Source organism: Ambystoma mexicanum, chromosome 4p, assembly GCF_040938575.1.
Source record: "Ambystoma mexicanum isolate Mex_15411 chromosome 4p, UKY_AmexF1_1, whole genome shotgun sequence".
Lineage (NCBI taxonomy): Eukaryota > Metazoa > Chordata > Amphibia > Caudata > Ambystomatidae > Ambystoma > Ambystoma mexicanum.
The window spans coordinates 318,017,321-318,044,057 of record NC_090927.1 but is presented as its reverse complement, the minus strand read 5'-3'; positions in this window follow the sequence as shown (position 1 = coordinate 318,044,057).

Genomic DNA, 26,737 nt, shown 5'->3' with positions numbered 1-26,737 from the left:
CCGAGGCCCCTCCTGGCCCATGGGCTTGCCAGGGGGGTTTCTGGATGTGGGGCGTGACAGCACTCCCCCCCAAGGCCCCTCTCAAGGTGTTCCTTCTGTCCGGCCCAGGTTTAGTTGGAAAGTTTTGATGATATTTTTTGATCAGACGTGGTGCATGAATGTTTTCACAGGGTTCCCAGGATCTATATTGGGGTCCAAATCCTATCCAATCAACTAGATAGTATAGCTTGCCTCTTGAATACTTGGAATCCAGGATGCCTCTGACTTCAAATTCTGGTTCTCCGTCAATAAGTATGGGTTTTGGTGGTGTCCCAATCCGTGTACTGGGCTGCATTGGTTTTAAAAGGGACACATGAAATACCGGTTGGATTTGTAGGTTAGGTGGTAAATCTAGTTTGACGGCCGCTGGATTAATACTTGTCTTAATGGTGTAAGGCCCTAAGTACCTGGGTTGAAAGGTCCGGGTTCCCTTGATGGGTACAAATCTGGCGGCCAGCCAAACCTTGTCTCCTACCTGATAGTCAGGGGCTTTTTCCGGTGTTGGTCGGCAAATTGCTTTTGCTTCTCTTTGGTGAGAATAAGATGTTATTTGGCCTTTTTGAAAGCTTGAGTGAAGTTGATGTGAAGGGTTTTTACTGCTGCCATTTCCAAACTGGTTGGGAGATCCAGTTCTGAGGTACGTGGGTGTCTACCATAAAGGGTATAAAAGGGTGTTTTTCCGGTACTGGAATGCAAGGAATTATTATATGCGTACTCGGCTATCCATAGTAAGTCTTTCCAGTCTCTTAGTTCATGGTGCAACATGCACCGTAGATATTGCTCGAGGGTCTGATTGGTCCTCTGGGTCTGACCGTCCTTTTGGGGATGATGGCTAGTAGATAGTCGGACGTCAATTTGCACCATTGCACAACGCTTTCTCCAGAAGTTGGAGACGAACTGGCTACCTCGATTGGAGATCAGGACTGATGGGAAGCCATGTAGTTTAACAAGACCATCCAGGAACACTTTGGCTAAAGTGGATGTGACAGAGAGGCCACTGAGCAGAATAAAGTGTGCCATCTTTGAGAATAAGTCCACGACTACAAGAATGGTGTTAAACCCTTGCCTGGGAGGTAGGTCAGTGATGAAGTCGAGGGAAAGAGTGTGCCATGGAGTGGGAGAAATGTCCAAAGGTTGCAGAAGACCGGATGGTTTTTGTTTTTGCGACTTATTTTGTGCGCAGACACCGCAGGATTGAATATATTGGATGACATCTTTACGGCAGGCAGGCCACCAGAAGTTCTGTTTTACCTTGGCTAGAGTCTTGGTGATTCCAGGGTGCCCTTCAATCAGAGAATCGTGATAACCTGAAATGATTTGTTGTTGTAAGTCCTTGGTGGGTACGTACAGACGATCCTTAAAAAAGGGTAGTGGTCTTTGATGGAATATTGTTCCCCCTGCGCTTGCCATGCAAGGAAAGTATCTGGATTCATGGTTTGTCGAATCTCGTTTCTCAGTTCTACTTGGGTTAAGCCTGTAGTGAAGCCCAAGAGTATGTCCTCCGGTATGATGGGGACAGGGTCTGGGTTCGTATATACTATGTCATCAGTGCCTGTACGAGAGAGTGCGTCAGCTTTTCCATTCTTGACCCCTGGGCGAAATGTGATGACATAATCATATTCGGCGAAGAAAAGGGCCCACCGCAATTGGCGTGAAGACTGGGCTTTAGCTGTTTTAAGATATTGCAGGTTTCGGTGGTCCGTGATAACTGTAATGGTGTGTTTGGCCCCCAGAAGGTAGTGCCGCAAGGCTTTAAAGGCGGATTTGATCGCCAAGAGTTCTTTGTCCGTGATGACGTAATTAATCTCCGGAGGTGAGAATTTTTTCGACCACTAGGCCACTGGATGTAGCTGGCCGGTTTCTGGATCTCTTTGTGAGAGGACAGCTCCCATTGCTATACTGGAAGCATCTGTTTCAATGATATAAGGAAGATCTGGGCAAGGATGTCGGAGGATTGGCGCGGAGGTGAACCTTTTCTTCAGTTCCTGAAAAGCTTTTTCTGCTTCTTTGGCCCAGGTACATTTTTTGTTATTTTTTCGTAGCAACACGGTGATCGGGTGTACGACCTGAGAGAAGTCTGGTATGAAGTAGTGATAGAAGTTCGGAAAGCCCAACATGCTTTGTACTCCTTTTACTGACGTTGGTGATGGCCATTTCAAAACGGCGTCTACTTTGTGCAGGTCCATTCTGATGCCTGCTGGAGTAAGAATAAAACCCAAAACTCAACTTCTGTGACGTGAAAAAAACACTTTTCAAGCTTTGCATATAAACGATGTTAACGGAGCTTGGTGAGGACTGAATGGACGTGCTTGATATGATCCTGTGCTGAGCTTGAGTACACTAGGATATCATCTAAGTACACTAGGGCGCAGACATCAATTAACTCTCTCAAGACGTCATTCATGAAATATTGAAATGCTTCGGGAGCGTAGCATAACCCAAAGGGCATGACTTGATATTCGGACAAACTGTATTTGGTACGGAAAGCAGTTTTCCATTTGTCTCCGCTTCTGATCCAGACCAGGTGGTGCGCTCCTCAAAGGTTCAATTTGGTATAAATCTGGGCAGCTTTGACCTGGTCCAGCATTTCAGGGATAAGTGGCAAGGGTTGACGGTTCTTCACGGTGATCTGGTTTAATGCGTGGTAGTCAATACAGGTTCTTAAGTCCCCTTCTTTTTTCAGTATGAAGAACAAAGGACTGGCTGCAGGGGACTTTGATGGACGGATGAATCCGTTTGCAAGGTACTGGTTTAAATAAGACTTCAGATAAAGGTTTTCGGGTTCTGTAAGAGCATAGATTCTACTGCAAGGGACTTGAGCACCTGGAACAAGGTCGATCTGACAGTCATAGGGCCTGTGCGGTGGCAGCGTGTTTGCTTGGTCCTTCTGGAATACGTCCTGGAAATCATGGTATTCCTCAGGCAAGGTATTAGTTAATCCCAGGGTTGATGCTGTCGCTACGGGAGTCGTAGAGATACTGAAAGCAGGTTTCTGTTCTTGATAATAACAGGCTGGGGAGCAGTCGCTGGGGAAGGTTAATTTCTTTGCCCGCCAGTCAATCAAAGGGTTGTGAGCGACTAAACATGACATCCCTAGTATGAGCCAGAATTGAGTTGCCTTGATGAGAACGAACGAAATAAGTTCCCGATGTGCGTCCTGGCACAGCAAGGTTATCTCGGCTGTGCATTGGGTTACGGGTCCGGAAGCGATTTCTGTCCCATCCACCGTAGTCACCTTGTCTGTAGTCGCTTGGAACATAGGGGAAGCCCCATCTCTGCAGCCAGGTCTTGATCTATATAATTCCCAACAGCTCTGCTGTCGATGTATTCTTCAGCGGCATGCATTCTTGACGACCATTGGTTATTAATTAAGATCACCGGTATTGCAAAGTGTGAGGTCGGTGGCCCTTTTCTCTTACTCAATAAACAGACCTCTACGTTTGCCGAGCTGGGTAGTTTTCCTACTTAGATTCCTTCTCTTCATCTTTTTCTGTGGCCCTGACGATTTTCCTCGGAGGTTTCACTGGGCAGTCCTTCAGGAAATGCCCTGGTTTTCCGCAATACAGACATAGTTGTTGTTGTCTCCTTTTATTTCGCTCTTGTTTTGTTAGTGGAGGTTGTACCCCTCCGATTTGCATGGGCTCCACAGTATTTTCTTGTACTTGAGTTAAGTTGTCTCTAGATCGAACGTACACAGCCCGAGGGTCCATTTTGGAACGGTCTGCTTTTCGGTCTTGCAACCGGTGGTCTAGTTGTACAACCAAATCTATGAATTCAGAACGGTCTCTAGGAGGATCAACCACTTGAGCTAGAACGTCTTTTAATTTGCCTCGTAAGCCCCAAAGAAAGAACGTGGTTCTTTTGTTTTCAGGCCACCTAGCTTCAGCAACCAATCTGTTGAAAGTAGCAATGTACGTTAACAAGTCTTGATTCCCCTGTCAGAGGGAAAGGAGTTCATTGTCCACTGCTTGTTCTCGGGTATGGCGAGCAAAACGTTTTTCCATTTCCCTCTGAAATCCCCCAAAGTCATGTAATAAAGGATCGTCATGGGTCACCAATGGTACCGACCAATCTGCTGCGCTACCACTCAGGTATGATAAAACAAAGGCTACCCAAGCTTGGTCATTTGGGAATGCTCCAGGTCTGCAAAGAAAGTGAAGGCGACACTGATTCATAAAAGCTGCGTATTTCCGTGGATCACCTGCAAATCTCTCCGGTGGAGCCAAAGGAACTGTTCCTGGTAACATGACTTGTACCAGAGTAGAGGTAGTGGATGGCATGGTAGGATTTTGCATCGTTGGGTTGTTTCCAGGTAGAGGCGTCTGTCCTGCTTGTGATTGCAAGTATTGCCTGCTAATTTCTTCAGTGCGCTCTTTAGTCACTAGTAAGTCTCTCCGGAGAGCGTTAGTCTCTTGTCAGGCAGAATGAACCTCGGCACAAAGTTCTCCTAACAATTGGGCCAATTGGTCTAATTCTGATGTCTCCATGACACCCAGGCAGATTGGTTTGGTAGGCTTTGCGTTCTGTTACGCTCACCTGGTATCCACGGGGACACCACCCAGCCGTAGGGACTCTGGTATCCTTCTCTGCGGTTCCCAGGTGTGACCAGTGGGGAAGTTCTGCCTGGATTACAGGTGAGCAATGTTCAAGACTGGGCAACTGGGGTAAGCAACCCCCTTCCACCCCATATGCCCACAGCCCCTCTGGACCTCTCCTCACCTTGTTGTTAATTCAGGAGTGCTCTCCGCCCTGCCTTCTTGGCAGGGCGCATTGTCCTTTGTGGGCGAATGCGATCTAGTTACTTCACTGATGCCGGCCCGTTTTGAGTCTTTCAGGTAGGTCTTATTGCTGTTGTATATTGTTGTTATTCTTGCATGCCTTTCTTGGTTTAAAAAATGTATTTTTCTCTTCCTTAGGTAAGCGGAAGTCCAATGTGATGCATTGGCTGAATTGGGTCTCGCCGGTAAATGATGGCGGAATAAGAGCACCTTGATGCGTTAAGTAGGCGCTATGTGCAGAGCTATGATGCAATGCCCTTGCTAACCTGTTGTCTTTTCTTTCCCATAGATTGCAGTGCTCACCCGGTGTATGAAATCCTGAGGCGATGCTGGTCGAGGGGCGACTTGTGAGGTAAGCTTTTTGGCATGATTCGTTATGTTGTAAAAGTGTCTAATGTCTTGTTTCTTCCTTTTTTGCAGATCTGCCAGTCCGGGAGACGCGCTGATCCTAGGATGCTGTTCGCAGGAGCTGTGGGCAGCTAACGATGAAATTATAGGTAAGCTGCTGCTGTTAACGATGTCCTTTTGTCTCTTTACAGATGCTGTTCTTCCAAGGTTCGCGGGTACAGCTGAAAATGATGAGCGTCACGTTGCAGGATTGCAAAGTGACGCGAAGGGTGTTATCCAAGTCGGGTGTGGTTTAAATAGCTTCAAGAAAGTTGTCCAGGTAAAGTAGTTCCTAGGCTACCACACCCAAAACACTATACCGCATAGCTTGTTTCCAAGGAGCCAAGCTATGTGGATTCCTCCATGGCACTTGAAATAAAGTAGTTCCCTAAACACAAGTCTTTATTAAGTATGAGCCTGGTGCCAAAGGCGCCAGGAATAGCCCCAAGAGGGCCTAGGCAAAGGATGCCTAAGTTTGTTGGAGACCCGAGCCAAAACCCCTCCTGGCCCATGAGCTTGGCAGGGGGGTTTCTGGATGTGGGTCGTGACACATGGAGCATCTTCTCTTTATCCATAGCTCCTTCTCCTCCTGGGGTGCTGCTCCCTGCAGCTCCATAATCCGTGTCTCTGGAAGTACATTGCAACCTTCCCTCTCCACCATGTTTCTCACTCCTTCCTGAGCCTTTTGTCTCTCCTTGAGTTCCCACAAAACCCAAAATACGCTGCACATTTTGCCTCATAATCTACAGCTACATTTCCTCTTGAAATCGGGTCTTCCCATTTTGTGCAGGCCTGACACTTCATTAGTTCTACCTATTTTGGAGATGCAATCACCTCAATCAATTTACCCAGTAATAGAGCATGCTGCACTAGGGTCCTGTCGGCTCTCCTGAACCTTCTCCCGGTCCATCGCGCCAGTCCTGAGTATATTTTTGATGTCACATGGGTGGAGTCAGAATAACTTGTCACCTCCTTCTCTACACTGTTTTCTAGTGCTAATATGAGAGCCACTAGTTCTGCTACTTGTGCTGACTAATGGGATGGTTGTTGCACACATACAACCACTTTGCTTGTCCCGTCCTCCTTCAGTCTTACCACTACAGTCCCAGTATGTCTGATCCCATCAGTTTCATCAATTGTTGATGAACCATCAATGTACAGCACGTCTCCCCACTCAAGCTTGTCATCCTCCACTTTGCATGTCTCACTGAACATTTCTATGTTCTTTGTACAGTCGTGTGCATAATCTTCTATCTGGAGAACATCTGCCAAAAATGTCACTAGATTTACAATCTTGCATCTTACTATCTTCAGCCCTACATTTGATAGTATCACCTCATACCTTAATGCTCTCTGTGTGGTCAGTGTGCTCTTTGGCTTATGCAGTATTGCAAAGAGGGAGTGCTCCACGTACAAAGTGGTATTGCACCCCATTGTCACTGCCGATGACTTCTCCACAGCGAAGGCCGCAGCTGCCAGTGATTGTTTGCACGGATAATGTCCTCTCATCACTGGGTCGAGTTGTCCACTGTAGTAAGCAATTGTCTTATGGCCCATGCTTGTCTTCTGTGTAAGTACCACCTTCAGCACTACACCATCAGTGTGTGAGCATAAAAATAATTAATTTTTATAGTCTGGGGTCCCTAACACTGGAGCAGTACTTATGGCTTCCTTCAGTTCCTCAAAGGCCTCAGTCATCTCTGTGATCCATGTCAATGGGCCTCATTATGGGTGCAGTGGTAACTGTGTGGGTTATACTGGTGGTTTGCCGTCGGACCTGTAAATATTTACCAGTGCCTGACACTGTTAAATATTACTACTTTAAGAACTTCAGTATTTCAACCACAACAGATGGCCTTGTAGAAAGATTTAATAAGACATTGAAAATTATGCTGTGGAAATTAGTGGAACAGGATGGCAAAAACTGTGATCAAATGATACCTTGGGCTTTATTTGCTGTTAGGAAGACACCCCATGCTTCTACAGGATTCTTCCCATTCAAGTTACTCTATGGACGGGAGCCTCAACATATCTTGGATATGTTGAGAGAAACCTGGGAAGAAAGGAAAGAAGCCCCAATCCCACTCTCCCAAACTGCCAACCGATTTAAAGAGCACATTAATGTAGTTAGGTCTTTAGTACAAAGCCCATATGGCCAAGGCACAGGAACAACCGAAAGCCTCATATGATAGAAAAGTTACTTTAAGATTTTTTTTTTATAGTAGGCCAACAGGTATTAGTATTGTTGCCCACTTCGAGGAACAAACTGATATCTAAGTTTCATGAATCATATGAGGTGTTAGAACAGACAGGACCCTGTAACTACAAAATGTCCCAACCTGTTCGCTGCATAAAAACACAAGTATAGCACAATAACCTTTTAAAGGAGTGGAGGGGAAATCCCTCAGAGTCTAATGCCACCATTTTGTCCTGTTTGATACCTGAGGATTCTGATACAAAAGTTCTGATTCTACCTCATCTTAATAATAGCCAGAAGCAAGATCTATTCAACCTCATAATCCAATGTACTGATGTATTCAGAGAGGAACCAGGGTGGGTGAAGGATATCTACCATCATATCCACACTTCAGAAGGCAAAGTAGTACATTTAAAACCATACAGATTACCTGAATCTAGGAAAGAAACAATCATCCAAGTAACGCAGATGCTTGAAGCTAATATTACTATGCCTGGTCTTCCGCCATCATGTTGGTGGAAAAACCTGATGGGAGTTGGCGATTCAGCATTGATTTCGGAAAGTCAATGCCATATCTGCCTTTGACGCATACCCCATGCCATGTATTGATGACCTTATTGACTGGCGAGGTAATGCTGTCTATCTCCCTACTATAGACCTTACAAAAGGCTATTGGCAGGTTCCGTTATATGGTCCTGACAAGGAAAAAAAACATCTTTGCCACACCTACAGGTGTGTTCCATTTTAAAGTCCTGCCTTTCTGACTTCATGCGGCCCCTGCAACATTTCAACGGTCCACAAATACGATCTTACAACCCTACTCAGACTTCTGCGGGGCCTATGCAGACGATATTGTAATACACATTAAAACTTGGAACGATCATGTACATCACCTTTACACAGTCATGCGGGTACTGAGAAAGACAGTCTTAACAGCTAATCCAAAAAAATGTAAATTGGCTCAATCCACATTGGCTCAAAACAGGCTCATCTGGGATTTCCCATGGGGAATGGCACTGTACAGCCCCTGCAGGGAAAACAGTTAAAAGTATCATTGATACCCCCACACCAAAGACCAAGAAAGACCTTAGAGCCTTTTTTTTAATTGATGGGCTACTACCATCCCAAAACTCTCAAGTAAAACTGTAAGACTCACAGACAAACTGAAAAATGATGAGCCCCAAAAGATCTGCTGGGATGATGAATATCAAATCTGTTATACCACATTAAAGCAGACACTTTGTAAGAGAACCAGTTTTTCCTAGACACGATTTACTAGAACACCCCATACTCTAAATCAGTGGAACGTTGTTTCCCAGAAAGAATAATTATTCAGTTATTGAGCTTGAGACCCTGGCAATCAAGTGGGCCATACTTCATCAAAAATATTACCTATTGGGTTGCAAATTCAGACTTGTTACTGATCACTCCCCTTTAGTGTGGATCAGCTAATACAAATCAACCAACTGAGAATTTGCGATGGTTTCTGGACCTTCAGCCATATTGTTTCTCAGTTGAACACCGTAAGGGTTGAGAACAAGGCATTCTCTCCTGCTTTCCCTCTGTGAAAAATCTAGGTCCAATCCACATAGGGGAAGGGTATGTGAGGAAGCTGAGGGTGTCCTCACTTCCGTTGGTGGTGCATGTAGCAGATACCACAGAATGTATTGTATGAAACACAAGTATTGGCAAAGTCAAGAGAATACTAAGAAGGGTATGAAATGAGAAACCAAGTATTAATAAAAAGGCTAAAATTGTTTCAGGAAATACAGGTTAAGAGGAAACATGTGCTGGCAAGAGCCAGAGGAATACAGAAAAGTGTATCAAAGTGTATGGTGGCCAACCAAGCCACAAGAGTGTGAAACTGGTGATTCAACCAAACATCACTGTCAAGTGGAAGCAGTGGCTAATTGTTGATGGAAGCAGCCAAGAATGGGTATCGGTCCATGACCTGTAATTGGTGTACCGTGTGGTCCGACAGCTGTGCCTATACCAAGTGCCCCTGTATTGAAAAGCCAATGTATCTATAAAGAAGCTTGTGTTTTGCAACAACCTTGTATGAGATTTTGAAGTGAAGAAACTAAACTGCCTGTGTGAATTGGAGAAAAATACTGATATCAGAAGAGCTGGGAAGTGTCCCAAGGAACTCTGTTGTTCTGAAAGCTAGAAGATTTGAACTCTTGTGGAAGGGAACCCCAATATCTTGTAAACTGTCTTGAACTCGGTGATGGGGAAGCTGAATACAAGCCAAGAGCTGGCAGATGCTCTGAACTTTCTTTGAACACTATTAATTCTGATTCTGAAATCCCTACACATTGTATACAGTTAGTTGTGAGGGCACGTATAAGGTTTGGATACAGATAGACATTTGATTTGGACTTCCTGACACAGACCATCCTTAGTTCTCCTTAGGTAGGGAAATTCCACCTTAGCATAGGGCAAATTAGGCCTTACTCCATCCTGATTTTTAAGTTAAAAAAAACCTTTTGAGAACTAATTTTACATCTGTTGTCTGTGTCTACTTTATGATGCATTCACAGTGTGCACACCCACCCACCCATTATTTGACGCCAGACTGGTAACAGTAATTCCTTCCAGCAGAATTACCACCAGGTTTAATCCAGTACTTATAATGGTGGCTTTGTCCTGTTCTTTAATTATGCCTTTTCCATTTTATTTCCCCTTTTAAAATGTAAAAAAAAAAAAAGAATTACTGCACTTAATCCCATCACCCAGAAAACACAATTGTTTGACCTTTCTCTGTTTCCACCTGCATCTATACTGTTGTTGTCCTGCCTCCTCAGTTGCTGATCTATTGGTGTGTCATGTTGTGTTACAATTTAATATGGTCTAGGATTTCTATATTCAGTAAAACAACAGGGTTGTGCCTTGGTTCTTTGCAATAATTTGGTATCTCACAATTTTTAGTTCTCTGAGTGTGCTGGCACAAAGATCTCATTCAGGGTTGCAAAATCCCATTTGAGATTCTTGCAATACTTGGAGATGAATGGGACAAAGGCATGGAAGGCAGAGGAGGAGGAACTCTGTTACCCCACTCAAGAAGAGGAGAATTCCCCTCATGCTGTTTCTGGGTACTGCTACATGGCAAGTCAGTAGGGGACGCTGTGCCATTGGGAGGCTTCAGAAGATGAAGTTGCAGAAGGAGCAGTTTCATCTGAGTAGCACAGAAGCTGGGACAGAAGGGCCTCTTGTGGCTGCTCCCATGAAGACATGGCTGCTAGTAAATGCCCCAACAGAGGCAGGTGCATTGAAGGTTCAGGAGGGCATATAATTAGTGTGAAAGGAGGAGGGCATGGCTGCAGCAGGTATACTTTAGGGTGAGAATAGGGCTGATTCTGTCTGGGTAGTGGGTATTGTGGAGGAAGCTGTCTCCAGCGAACAGGACAAAGGTGTTTTTGAGGATGATGGGGAGGTCCATCACCATGAGGCTCATACTAAAATCCAACCTGTGGAGGTGCCTTATAAGTAGGTTCACCTACTGGTGGGCATACTGGGGGGGGAATAGGAGGAGCAGGCAGGGAAGAGGGTCAAGAAGGTGGTGGAGGAGATACATCCTGCACTTGTGGTTGTGGAATGGGAAAGCCAGACACAGTAGAAGCCCCATGGAGCAGAGTGTTTTACCCAACCTAGAGCACGGGCAATTCTCAGTCGCACTGCACCCAAGAGTGCAATATAGGCATGTGTTGCAAGTAATTGAAGAGAGATGTGGTTATAAGTCCGATGGATTTATTTGCAAAGTAGCCTGACACGTGTTTCGAATCTAAACCAACTCTTCATCTGAGGCTGTGAATGGGAGATGGGACCTAAGATAAATTAAATGAAGGACAGTGCCAGAAAACTTTCTCACGGCTTCGCAATTGCAGTAATTTCAGCACAGCAGGAAAAGCCAAAGTGATGTGAAAGGAAGCAGCCCCAACCTACACATCCCACTTTGTCCTGAGCGTGGGACCATTTTGCCATGCCACCAGGGAAGTTCAACATGGGGCAGGAGCCTGATGTCTTCTGCACAGGGGAGGCATGTGGGAAGATGGTCAAGTGGGGGAAGAATGGAAGGGGCAGGGCCTGTGCTCTAGGGAGGATTGAAGGTTCGAAGTATCCTTCAGGTTGTGGTAGACTGTTGATGAAGATCAGCAACAAAGATAGCGGCAGTTCAAAGAGGCGGTTGGAGGTGGTGAGCTTCTAGTTCAAGCCGGGGCAATGACTCACTTCAGCTAGCATGGTGCAGCAGCAAACAGGTTTCAATGCGAAGTTCAGAGGCTGGAAGAGGGGGTAAGTAACAAGGGCAGCTCCAGAGGGTCCTGATGGATTGCTGAAGACGAACAGGATAGAATAATTGTTCCACTTGGTGTGATGCTGAATCCTAGAGGCCTTGACTTTCCGTTGCTGTGAGTCCCAATCCACGGAAAAATAATATGTTTTAGTCCTTGTTATCATGCTCCCACACACAGAGGAGGCTGGCCCATAGTTTCAGGTGTCCAAAAAATATGGTGAGGTCCTGGGTACTGTTGCGGCTGGCAAAGCGGCACGTCTTGTCCCAACAGCAGTTCTACCCCAATGTCCCTGCGGATCATTAGGGGACAGAGCTCACCTCTGCCCTGGACATTCAGTCTTCACCTCACCGGTGGAGGACTTTGGAGGGATCACATTTTCTGACAGAGGTCAAATTAATTCTTCCTGAGGTATTTGATCAAGATAAAAGTCCACAAGTGATTGGATTAAAGCTATCCTGCTGTAAGGGTTTTATTTGACTTTCTTGGAATAAGTGGACATTGCTCACTGTCATCACACCCAAAGTGTTTTGTGCTACAGGAAACGGAGGCGACAGAAAGAAAATATAGGGGCAGAAACAAAATGGTGGAATATTTTTACAGCTGTAACGAGTTTGCAAGGCAACTCCCATTGTGCATGGTTGTGCCCTTTGATTCACATTCCCAAGGAAGCTTCCTGTGGAAGAGATGTCTCACTTTTGAGGGTATTTCCCCTCACAAAGGAACATAAAGAGGCATTTCACAAGAGTGCAGCCCTGCTAGCAGTAGCAAGGGTAGCATGTCTGGCTCAAATACACATATTCCTTTTAACAGCTGAGCTGGGCTAACAGAGCTGACGCATGGGTGATATCACATGTCTCTGGCTGCATTAATTATGAGAATTACCATCTACTATACCATGGTTTATATGTAACAATGTATCATCCACCAGGACAGTAAAATCATAATTTTAGCATTTTGGTAGAGGGTGCATGTCTTTGTATCGGGGTTGCCTTGTAAAACTCACCAAAAAAATAAAAATGTAGTCAAAATAGGAGCGTAAGTTGGTGCAAGAAGTTACTCAGTGTTATACGTGGCCCGAGACACAGCTGGGAGAGCACATTCAAAAAGAACTGCATGAAAAGGTGTTGTCAAAGAAACGCCCCTAAACTAGGAACTTTTATACAAACAAACATATTTATCATTTGCGATCGTGCGATACGAACAAATCTCCCCACACAAAAATGATTGGATATCACACTTTGGACCCTTATAGAAAAACATACATTGCGATGAAATATTGGGTCCACAAACTTTCCCACACCACCCTCACCTATACCCTGTGACATCAAATCCATCCCTAATCCCACAGCACAAAATTAAATCATTGAAACATTTTAGGCGACCAGCGTAACTTTAATAATCTGCCCTAGAGGGCGCTAGTGGGCCAACTAAGAAGGCCGCACTTAAGCGAGCTCCTGCACGGCCTGAAATTAATCCGCCATCATCCTGCCTTAATCGGTATCTCACTGCCCTGACCACACATTATCCTTGTTAACTGGGCATTACTCTGCCGCCCTGCGAAGTTTGGGCTAAAATCGGACACCGGGCGGCCCCATACGCACCCACCCGGGTCTCACCCCCCGGAACCCAAGGCCATCAAACTCAGAGACGGCCTGAGACCCGGCAAGAACCAGACGGAGGAGTTCCGTGGGAAGCGTTGGCAGGCTGTGACCGAGAGCGGTGGTGAGAGTCTCCCCCTACCCCCGTGACAACAGAACCGCGACACAGCGCTGGCGGCAACAGCAGCCGCGATCACCCAGTGACCGTAACCAGTACCAGAGAGCAACGAGAGACACAAGCTCGCAACGGGCAGGAGAAGAGAATCGTGAGATGAGACAAGGATGCCCGCTCTCTCCCGGCGGGTCCTTCCTACGGCTGCCCGGCCCAGCGCGGCACATGAGACCTCGAAGCCGCGGCTGGCAGCACCCCCCAAGCAACAGCGGCCAGGTAAACTCAGGCGAGACGGGTGGAAGCAGGGGCAGACACTCCACGGCCCACCTAAACTCTCAGGTATGAAGCACGCTGGGAGCACACTCGCCTGATTGCATGGGTCCCCGCTGAAATCCCCGCTCGCACCCATTGACTGCCTCCAGATCCTTACCGCATCTCCTCATACAGCACCCTCTGCCACAGGAAAGCACCATAGGAAAGCACCATCCGGATAAGAGCACCACGCTCAAGATCCCCTTTCTTCGGTGGGGAGAGGCGAAGGGCGCCCTGGGCCCTATGAACTCTTCCTGAGTAATTAAAGAAGCGGCCGCCTGCGCTTCACCACCGGATGGGTTACGCCTGCCTCCCCCACTCACCTCGAACTTTCCTGGGACCTACAAAATAACGATCCCGATCAGTGACAAGCGCCTTAATCACCGTCCTTATCGCAGCAGACACCACTACCCCATCAACCACCCTGACACAGAGCACACAACGCCTCATCTCGTGCAGGCCACCAGCACCTGGGTAACCACCTACAGGCATCGCACTCCACACATGGATGCATACCCCTCCAACCCAATGTGGGAAAAGGACAAATCCCAAAGAAAGCTGACCTTCGAGCCGGTGCAGTCCCCAAAACCCCCAGGCTCCAGGAGGACTCAGAGCCCACGTCCGACAGCACACATCAGATGGATGAGGGAACCTCCTCCACGGACATTAAGGGCCTCCTGTTAGATCTCAAAGCAGGCATAGGGAGTCTAAACAACATAATGGATGGACTCTCCTCAGAGGTAGATCTCCTACAACACCGAATGGACACCCATACAGAGCGCCTTAATGAGGTAGAACAACGTGTGTCTAACCTAGATGACAGCACAGCAACCCTAGCAGCTAAAGTCACCCAACTTGAATCCCAAATGAAAGCAGCCAATGCCAAGTGTGCGGATTTGGAGGGTCGCTCCAGATGAAATAACATTAGAATTGTTGGAGTGAGGGAACATCAGATGCAATCCGAAATGGAGGACTTCGTCAAAGCGCTTTACACCACCCTCTTCAGCCGAGAAGCCCTCTCCCACACGTTTGTGGTGGAGAGAGCTCACAGGATCCCATCCTCTAAACCCATCCCAGGAGTGCCCTCCATGCCAATAATGCCAGACTGCTAAATTACAAGGACCGAGATACCATTCTACGACTGGCCAGAGAAAAGGGTGAACTACACCATGATGGAGACAGAATACACTTTTATCCGGATTTCTCCCCAGCAGTCCAGTCACACAGGAGATCCTTCACCTCCATCAGACAAAGGCTTAAAGACAATCAAATCACCTACTCTATGCTGTTCCCAGCGCGTCTCAGAATCCAACACGAGGGAAAAGTCCACTTCTTCCAGACACCGGAGGAGGCCAACCTATTCCTGGACAGAGTGGGATGTACCAGGCGAGAACCAAATGAAGCACGAGCACAGAGAGAAAGAATACACAGAAATCCGTCATAACCAACATGTGGTCAACGAGGTGAAATCCGCATATAAAACACAGCATCCTTACCAAGATAAACGCAGGAGCTAAGCACTCCAAGGCCAGGCAACGTGGGAAGCCCCTAATGCCCCTTGCACAGCAAAGTTATTTAAACAGTTTATTGTTAATGGGTGGGAAACCAGGTGGCAGACGCGCACCATTGCGGTTCAGCCCCTGATGGAGTAAGCAAACGGGCCAGTTGGGGGTTGCCCGTGTAAGGAAGGAAGTTCAAAAATGGGATTGGGAATGCGCCTCCAATCCGCTGCCCCACAACCACCCCCCAAGACACCAAGCAGTGCTGGACACCCTCCCCCGAACACCTTGGAAGTGCCGTCCACATAGCCCTGGAACTCCTCAAAACGAACTTAATAACAGCAGCTCAAACACCCACACTGAACGAACAATTCAAAGTCGCTACATGGAATATTAGAGGAGGGAACCTCCACTCTAAAACAAGAAAGATCCTTGAATACTTAAAGAGGCACGAAGTAGATGTCGCTATGATTCAAGAAACACACCTACTCCCTGGGAAAGAACACCAATGGGCCAGAAACTTGGGGTGTCATAGATATTTCTTCTCGTTCTCGTGATACGCCAGAGGAGTGGCGATCTTAATTAAACGACGGACCGGCTTTCGGATGATAAACACTGAGAAAGACACCGAGGGCAGATCATTCTTAGTGAGAGGGATTATAGCAGGCAAATAAATCATCTTTGTTAACTCCTATCGCCCCAACGTGGATGGAACAAACAACTTTGAATGGGTGCACACACACCTTTCAACACAAACCTCAGCAACTATCATCTGGGGGGGCCATCTGAATACCGCCCTAGACCCCGCAAAGGATAGGTCACAGATCATGACACTACCGACCTGTAAAGCCAGCCTCCAGCTACAGTAAATATGCAGAGCCCACAACCTTATAGATGCATGGAGACACAGTAACTGGGAGCAGTGAGACTACACGTTCCACACAACACCAGCTCCAGAATAGATTACCTGTTTGTATCCTGCAGTGGCCCTCTCCACTGGGGAAAACCTTCTCCGATCACTCGCCGGTAACCCTCACATGTAGCCCGTCAGTCGCCAAATCTTGCCTGCTGCACTGGTGCTTCAAACCTGGCTCTCTGCAAGACCAAGTTCTCGCATCTGAACTTTGAGACGAAATCTCAACATTTCTGGACACAAGCCTGGGCACAGTAGCTTCTCCGAGCATGATTTGGGAGAAGCTGAAGTGTTTCATAAGAGGTGTCTGCCTAGCCAAGGAGAACGGCATCCTTAAACTAATCCGTCAGGAACTCACCTCCAGCATGGAAGATTAAAGCAGCTTGAACTCATGTACTCCACTGCGAATGATCCACGCACCCAAGCAGCACTTTAAGAAGAGCTACAGACGTTCAGGACCACGGCGGAACATGAAGTGAAATTCCTGGGCCGGAACAATCAAGTCCGTCAATATGGCGAAAAGGCCAAAAACCCAGAGCCCTCCTGGCAAGACTGATCAATGCCGACAGGAAGCCGATGACGGTTGAAAGGGTACACTCTAGACAAGGCATGATAGTACACACAGATGAAGAAATAGCAGAAAAATTCAAAACCTTTTATCAGGACCTATACACCTCGAAATATAACTCGGACAACGACGCCTTACACAGATACCTCAAAGACACTGAACTCTACTGGCTAGAAAGAGAGCTACCCGAACATCTGAATGATTCCATCATGCCAGAAGAAATAATCGAAGCCATCAAAACCCTTCCAAGCACCAAAGCCCCAGGGCCCGACAGCCTAATGGGAGAATTTTACAAAGCATTCGCTAACACCCTGGCCCCCCTACTTGCAGAGGTATACTGCGAGGCATTGGATACAGGTTCCCTTCCTCAGTCATCCCACGGGGCCAACATCATCCTTTTACATAAGACAGGTAAACCCCCGGAAGAGTGTGCATCATATAGACCTATATCCCTACTCAACCTCGATAATAAAATACTGGTGAAAATACGCACAAATAGGCTTCTACCGCTGATGCCGGGCCTCATGCTCGCAGATCAGGCTGTATTTGTGCCCGGATGCAACACAACATTTGGCATCAGGAGACTGTTTGGTATAGTTGAGGCTCTAGATCCCACTCATCAAGCCGTTGCAGTTCTGCTAGACAGCGAAAAGGCTTTTGATTCGGTAGAATGGCCCTTTCTATTTGCTGTGCTTACACAGATGGGCCTAGGCGCCCGCTTCATTAAACTTGTCTCCCTATTATACAACTACCCCCAAGCTACCATATTAGTGGGATCAGCGAGATCCTCGCCCATCAAACTACAACGAGGTACCAGACAAGGATGTCCACTTTCAGTGTTAATTTTCACATTAATAATGGAACCTCTAGCGTCGAACCTGCGATCGCAGCAACGCCATAGGGGCCTTACCATTGGCCCACACAGGCTAATTATATCCCTATATGCGGATGATGTAGCGCTATTTGTACGCAATCCTGTTGAAAATCTTAATCCAGTCATGAGGGAAGTAATTAAATTCAGCACAATATCTGGCCTAATTTTAATCATACTCCCACTCACTCCAGCAATCAGAATATTCACGGACGATTATAACTTTGTTTGGGAGACCTCACGAGTACGCTACCTAGGGATATTGATGTCACTAAACTACCAGAATGTATTTCTAGATAACTATGAACCAGTATTAAAAACACTACAGGAAAAAAGTAAACCGATGGAAGTCCCTCCCGCTAACCTTTGGGAAGAGCCTCGCTAGTCAAAATGGTTATCCTACCAAAACTACTATATTTATTCTCCAACATGCCCATTCTAGTCACACAATCCTTTCTAAAGAGAACCAAAAGCCTAGTCCTCGAACTAATATGGACGGGCAAACCAGCCATGGTCTCTCACTCAACACTAATACTCCCAGTGTCCAAGGGAGGACTAGCCCTCCCAGACTTAGAGAGATACTTCTGGGCGGCTCAAGCACAGTTCCTTAGCTTCTGGTTTGCCACGGACTTTGTTAGACCTCACATGCAAATAGAGTGGGCCCTAGCAACCTCCAACTTATTAAGGGCCGTCGTCATCAGTCAGCTCCCAGTTCCTATTAACACTATGAATGTAGTCCTTGCGACCTATGGGATATGGAAGAAACTTGCACACAAATACAAAGTTCAGGTGAGATACTCTCCCCTTCTCCCAGCCAAATTCATTCCAGGGATCCCTCTGACCTCAGAAAGGGTTTTCCATCAATGGATAGAAAAACTGCAGATAAATTCCCTAGGGGACCTATTCAGTGAAGGCACCTTCATCACACCCCAACAAGCAACGGAGAGAGGAGGCAACACACCACTAGACAAATTCATCTACTTTAGAACCAGATATACCCTTCAGGCACTATTCCCCACCTTCCCGCAACAACCTCCAACATGGTAGCTATTACATAATGTGATCCAGGTACAGGGCGAAGGTAGACTAGTCTCATCCATCTAGAAATCCATCTTAACGGACACAGTATCTATCAACATACGCACGAAAACCAGATGGGAGAGGTCCCTCCATCTTAATCCCAGTTAAAAAGAATAAACAACCAGACTCACCAGCAAAATGTGAAAGATGTGAAAACCTAACAGCAGACTTTGTCCATCTCGCGTGGGACTGTCTCAAGCTGACACCATTTTGGACCCAGGTCCTCCAGACCACAGTAGCAATAGTAGGAAAAGAAGTACACCCCATCCCGACGTCGGCACTGCTCGGGATGACGAAACAACTCTCACCAGCAATAAGGAAACTGGCAGGGCTACTGCCTGACCCTGGCTCACAGGAGGGTCGCCATGTCTTAGGGTAGAGGACCACCCCCGACATTGGCAAACTGGCATAAAGACATTCTCTACTGTCAGGACATTGAGTCTGAGTTCATCAAGACCCTCCCCCAACAAGCACGTCCCCCCCCGATATCTGGGGGCCTCTCGTGACATTCCTAATCAACGAGGCAGACCAGAGCGCTTTATCCTCACCAGGAAGACACAGCACCCAAGACTTTGGCTCTGAAACCCGTCAGAACACAGGAACCAGCACACTGTCAGATATGCACTGAGGAGGAAACACCACAATAACGACCTCAGTGAACTGGGGGGAGAACACTATGGGGGGCGGGGCGGGTCCGGATGGTGCATGCATAACTCACCCCAATAGGGGTGTGATTGTTATGTAACAGTTTATGAAAAAAATCCTAAAAATAAAGTTCTTAAAAAAATAATAATCTGCCCTGGTCGCCCCTAATCCTGATTCTCATGAGAACGGCTGCCCACCATGACACCACCAAAGCCTTGAACCACGGACACACTGCTGCACAAATGTTACATATTCGGGACACTCTAAACCTTTTCCCAGGGAAAATATTCTATGGGGCGATTTGAAACTGCTGTGGTTCTTGCTGGCTCCATTAGAAAATCGCATTCCATAAATCATTTTGAATTATAAAATGGTTGTGTATTCATTATTTGCTGGCGGAACCTGTGAGCTCTCATCTGTTGACCTCTACAAATTAACAACATTGTGCACTTCCCTTAACGCTGGACTGTGATAGCAGACTCTACACTAATTTACCAGCCTCAATGGCCTTTGCCGAAATCAAAATGCTTGCACACATTTAAAGCAGAAGCAAGCTTTTAGGGCCTATTAACAGCATTTCATTCTACCAACTATGCATGATTATACTTAATTCTGCTTCAGCATTTATGGATTTGTTTTATTAAACCTTTAATTTCACCTATATCAGAATGAGCCCCCTCCCCTTTTACAGTGATACTCTCGCAGGTGATAAGTGTGTTCCTTCATACCACACTCAACTTGCATTTATATTACATTATTCCCCCCTTTTATTCATTTCTTAATAACTACATTTTTTGGGCCTCTCGTTCCTTTTCAGCAACTTCATCTTTATCCATATTTTCTCCAGCTGTATCATGTCTACCCCAGTCTCCCCCCAGCCATGCATATCTTCCCCAACCCAAATACACCCTGTCCCATCTTTTAGACAGTGGGCCTCATTACACGGTAGGAGGTAACCATGGCGCAATTAGCGCCATGGCTACCCTCTACTGCCTTCTGGGTCTGGGTAGGCGGTATGGGGGCTTACCAGGTCATTCAGACCCTTGAGGAGCCGGTAAATCGCCATGCCAATTGCCATTCCCCATTCCCATTCGAGCCCCCATAGGGCTCAATGGGAATGGGGAAAGAGCTAATAACGGTACGGTGTGGTCTGACCACACGTTAAGGACGGGACCCGCTGAGGGACCTCGTAGTAGGGCGGTAGGGGATTACCAGCACCGGTGCCCTTACCAGTTCCGGTAATACCCTACCGCCTACCGTGAAATGAGGCCCATTGAAACCATAATTCCTTATAATTTTCAAAATCAACAGGTTGTGTAAAAACACATCCATCAGGAAGCCCCTTTATATTCCCCATTATTTTCTTCCTGCTCTTCATTGCAGAAGTATTTTTGTCAACATCAAATTTTTGGTTGTCAAAATATACTTTAAAAATATTTTTTAAAACACAAAAGGTAATGAGAATCAATACTAACATGGGCATAGTCATTCGAAAAAATCCGGAAAGCCAGGTGGGAACCCATGTGAATACTCTGTCTAGCCAGTCTTTTGCGTGCACTCCATTAACCTTTGTTGTCATCTTTCCCTAGAGTGTCCGTATCTCTTGTATAGCTGCACTTAGGTGTTGCGGTGTAGCAACTTGAACCATATTTTGCACAGTCACCTCCTTCGATGGCATCTATTTGAAGGACCACAAATCTCTTCCTTGATTGTACTCAAAACTGTTGCTGTTTTATTAGCCAGTTGCAATAGCTTGTGACGGGTTAGCTGCAGCCATTTAGAATTAACTCCAGCCTGTACTCCTGGAAATAATAAAGATGTAAAAAAAAAAATGGCAGCCATAGAGAATAGCTGCTACTCATCCGGGATAGCAGCCAGGTTCTCCGCTCTCCTCCTTGAGAAATAACTGTTTTCTTGCTTTCTCCTTCTCAATATTGTTTGCTGCTCATTTTGCTGTGCCATTTTTCCCTGTAGTGCAATCTTCATGGCAGTGCTATTTTGGGGCAACACAAGTGCAGGGCTGCGCAAAGTAACTAGAGCGCAAATTCCACTCCAGTTAGGCGGAAGTTGCGCATAGGCTTTGGATCCGCAACCCACCAAATATCCATCACCGTTGCTGTTCCCCACATCAGCACTGCATTTTTGGTGCATTCCGAATTAGTCCCCAAGAAAATGGATCCACTTGACCTCAAGCACAAAGGGAATTGTGTAAAGCTCCTTCTGCCAACTGGTTGATTTTTTTCATGTTACCACGTTAAAACATGAACTTACTTTTGCTAAGTTGCTCGGCAGTTGTCATTAACCTTGGCTGCCATGTTTTGCTCAAAGCCCACCAATTCTTCAGCACGACACTGCATTATTCCCCCTCCCGTTTGTCCCCATACCAAACTGCTACTTTTGTTCTCATCAGTGGCCTCGTGTGACACCAGGGGACACTCTGTCCTTCTTTAGTTGTGCATTGCAATCTTTTTATGGTCTCTTATTTGTAATTCCCCCTCTTTACGGACTTCAGTGACATACTCCATTAGCGTATGCCTTGTTTCTTGATTTTAAAGCATGTGCGTTAATTTTACATAGTTGTGTTCATATACATTTTCCCCTACATCCACCCAGTAAACTGCTACTCTTTTCCCCAGGAAGAATCTTTTAGTTCTACAGTGAGATAGGTGCATTAGGCATCCTGCCTCCTCAAAGGGCACAGCTTGGGGCAGGAGAACCTTGGACATTCCAACTACGTGTGGAATGAGAGAGCACATGTAGCATGTGCCATTTACTCTCTCTCTCTTCCAACATGCATAATTCCATCATACCAGATATTGCCTGTCAATGAAGTATGCTCTTCCTTAGTGTCATGGTGTAAGCCATCCCCATTTATCGCATTTCTCTTTCCCATTTTTCTTTTTGCATTCAATTGTTTTTCACTTTTTTCTTTTAAGAACAAAGAAAACTAAAGCATTAAAGCTATACTAAAAAATATTAACATCATAATGCACCAGAAACCTGAAAATGTCCTTTTCTCTGTCACACATTTCGCATTGTAACCCTCTTCAGCGCCCTCTTTTGCAGGATTTTTATAGATTCTAAGGGCTTTTAGAAAATGAAAAGAAAACTCTCTAATACCTCCCATTATGTTGTGCTTTGGGAGACAGTACTTTTGTCTCTGCAAATGTCCGTTATGTGGACCCATCCGCATCGTCCTTGGATTTTGACAGCTATTGGTGTTGAATAGATGACAACATGTGGGCCTGTGAAGTGCTCCTCTTTCCACTTCCTCACGTGGTTGCGAAGGAGGACATGATCACTTGTAAAAAAGATGTGTTGCTTGCAGGAATGTTTTGTTTCGATCACCTGATTGTCCAGATTGGTTTTCAGGCCTCCTCTACAAGGAAATATAGTTTAGGGACCTGGTTAGTTTTTTAAGATAGGTGTCAATTTCCCCCCACCCCAGAATAGCAGAGGTAGAGTTAGCATCAGAGATTTTAAGCAATGGCGGAATTGGTGCATTCATTCTAAGCCCTGTCACAATCTCATGTTGAGATGAAGTGATGATCTCTCCCAGGTGCGTTTCTGAGTGCCAACAAAGCAAGAGGCAAGCAGTGCATCCATGATTTTTCAAGCATTTGCATAAGTTTAGCCAATCGCATTTTCAGCAGTCCATTTCTCTACCAAACCATTGGTTTGAGGATGGTGAGCCATGCATAGTTTATGCTTTATCCCCAGGAAAGTTTTAATTTCCTTTATTAAATCATTGGCAAAGTGCTGCACATTATCGGAACAAATTTCATCTGGAATCCCCCACCTCAGGAACATCTCCCTCACCAGAAATGTTGCCGCAGAGTGGGCATCATTGTGGGCACAGGGACCTGCCTCAAGACAACGTGAGAATGGACATACCACTAAAAGCATGTACTTGCAAGAAGTACATCTCTCTTGCATATCAACGGAATCGATATGCAAGTGCCAAAAGGGGCCTTCCAGTTGCAGCAATGTTCCCTGTACAACTCTCAATGTTTGACCTAGCAGCACCTTCTGACAGATCATACAGTTACTTACATATTCAGAAACGCACTCATAAAGATTTGCCACAAACCAGTCTTCACTTATCCCTGCAGCCACATGCTCTTTCTGTATGTAGAAAAGATAGTGAAGCTGTTACAATGCCAATTGTAACAATTTATTTTGCATGACAACCTTTCCTGTGCTATCATGTCACCAAACCAAATCAGTTGGGGATATAGAACATCCTCTCTTTTTCCACAGCTCTTTTTCAGCATCTGATGCTTCGCCCTGCAACTCAATCATCTGCAATATTGGAATTGCATTGAAACTTTCTGGCAATGCCTCTTTCTCTTTGCTCACTTTCAGTACTGCTATTAGTGGTATTTGTTTCTTCATTGTCAGGGTACAGCACATGTGATCCCTCTGTCATATATGCTACTTCTTTTGCTGTCCTGTCTGCCCTTTCATTTCCTGGTGAGATAAAAGGGGTAATTCATAGAATTCGGCGCACAAGTGGCGCACGTGGATGGTGCACAGAGCGTGCGTGCGGCAGTCTGCGCCAGCCGCGTGCGCCAAAACCCATTTAGGGGCACAGCGTATTCATGGATTCATACATCCATAAGCAGCCGTGGTGCCGAGTGGCGCAGCAACCCTGCATCAGCGCCAGTTATGCCCCCACCCCACCCCGTGCACCAAAACATCGCACAAATCCAGTACATGGCGCAAAGGCCAGTGGACCAGCATACAGTCCCCCAACCACGAAAACACGTGTAAAACTCACCACGCACCCCCCAGAATAAACGTACCCCGCTTGCGCCAGGCCTATTGCATGTAAAACTCCCCATGCACCCCTTGGAATACACATACCCCACATACCCCGCTCGCGCCAGCGAAAATGAATGTAAAACTCCCTGCGCACCCCTCGGAATACACGTACCCCGCTCACGGCAGTGAAAATGCATGTAAAACTCCCCGCGCACCCCTCGGGATAGACGTACCCCGCTCATGCCAGCAAAATCGCGTGTAAAACTCCCTACGCACCCCTCGGAATACACGTACCCCGCTCGTGCCAGCGAAATCGCATGTAAAACTCCCCACGCACCCTTGGAATACACCTACCCCGCTCACGGAAGGTAAATTGCGTGGAATAAGTCCCCCTGTGGTGTGGGTAGCCTGTGGGGCATGCCCAGGGTGGATGGGCTGCCAGCGGGGCATGGGGAGGGTGAATGGGCTGCCTGCGGGGCATCAGGAGGGTGGATGGGATGCCTGCAGGGCATCGGGAGGGTGGATGGGATGCCTGCACGTATTCCGTAATACGTGATTGGCCTGGCCGAGCGGGGTACGTGTATTTCAGGGGTGCGCATGGAGTTTAACACGCGATAGGCCTGGCGTGAGTGGGGTACGTGTATTTCAAGGGTGCACAGGGAGTTTTACAGGTATTTTGGCATTGTGGGTGTGCCCTTTCCCCCTCCCCATTTCCTGCAGGCAGCCCACACCACAGGGAACTACCCTACACCCTGGACCATGCCCTGTAAGAAGCCCACACCACAGGGGACTACCCTACACCCCTGACCATGCCCTGTAGGCAGCCCACACCACAGGGGACTCCCCTACACCCCTGACCATGCCCTGTAGGCAGCCAACATGGCACCATGCACTTGTGAGCCCCGACTCAGGTCCCCCACCCATACACCCACCCACCATTGACGGGCACCTGCCAGCAGGCCCAGACTCATGTCCCCCACCCACCCACCATTGAAGGGCACCTGCCAGCAGGCCCCGACTCATGTCCCCCACCCACCCACTATTGACGGTCACCCGCCAGCAGGCCCCAACTCTTGTACCTCACCGACCCACCCACAATTGACGGGCACCTGCCAGCAGGCCCCGACTCATGTCCCCCACCCACACACCATTGACGGTCACCTGCCAGCAGGCCCCGACTCATGTCCCCCATCCACCCACCCACCAAACATTGACGGGCACCTGCCAGCAGGCCCCAATACATGGCCCACCAAACACAATGTTCTAACAAAAGAGACCCATGGGCCTAATGCCTACAGAAATCCCCTCTGGCCCCCAGTACAAGCATGCAAGCATCCACTGCCCCCACTCCCAAATTACCCATGCCATGACAGCCTCAAAAGAACCACCATGGCCATGCATAAATGTACAACAGAGCCACACAGTGGCAACACATGACTGAGGCAATGCTCATTGAGACATGCACAAAAACAATGAGAGTACACAACATCAATAATGAAGAAATATGATTTGTATTAAAATATGTAATGAAAAAACATAAAGAAATATCAAACTTGTAAATCAAGAAATGATTGAATCCAAAAAAAAAAAACCAATGTAAGCCAAAAATCCACAAGAGGAGAAAAGGGAAGTGGTCCCTTTCAAATGTCCAAATAAAGTACATGAAAAAAAAAATTGATCCATGGGATGACAACATAACTAACGTATGTGAAAGTCCGAAGGGTCCATGATGCCCAAACAAAATGAAACCCACCAAAAAGCCTATAAAATAACTATGTACATAAAGTGGAGCAAAGTCCATGGACTCCAAAATAAAGAAAAAACAAAGGAAACCTAACCCGAAAGAACTATGTACAAAGGCGGCGGGCAAGTCCAACGGCTCACTTGTTCATGTCCCGGGCAAGGGCATCATCAAACTCCTCTTCAACGTCGTGGAGGCGGGCCTCTTCCCTGGCCCTGAGGTCTTGCAGGAATGCAGCCATGGCCTCCTCCAACTCTCTGCGAGTTGCCGCGAGGCACTCAGCCCGCCTCAATGCCCTGCGCATGGAGTTCTCTTCCCTGACCATAGGGAGCCGTGCCTCTTCCGCCTGCGCCGCTCTGCATCTATTTTCTGGCCCAACCACTGCCACATGGAAGACACACCCAATCCAGGGACCTCCTGCCCTCTGGGCGATGCCTACCCCTGTGATGTTGATGGCCCCAAGCCATCATCACTCCCACCTTGAGCCTGCTGCTGCTGTGCATGTGCCCTGCCTATCGATGCCTGCACGTCCTCCTCCTGCTGGGGTCCAGTTGTTGGGGTGGCCACCCCTGCTGGACCGCCGACTCCCGACTGTGGCAGGGATGTGTCCTCCACCAGCCTGGCCGCTGGGTCAGAGGCAGCTCCACAAGGTTCCCAGGTGATAAGTAGGCAGGAAGATGGCACGGAGGACGACTGGCGCATAGGGGGTTCAGTTGAGGTGGGGGTTGGTAAAAGGTCCAGCACACGGAGGAACCCAGCACTGGTGACCCGTCCTAGTAGGTCGATGCGGTCAACGAGGCATCCGAAATAACGTGCATTGTCCACACGGGAACCCTGCACTTCGTCCCGAATGCCACGTTGACTCAATGCCACCCCAGCCAGGACAGGCTAAACACGGTCCCGGATTGCCACGTCCGCAGGGAGAGGAAGACCAGTTGTTG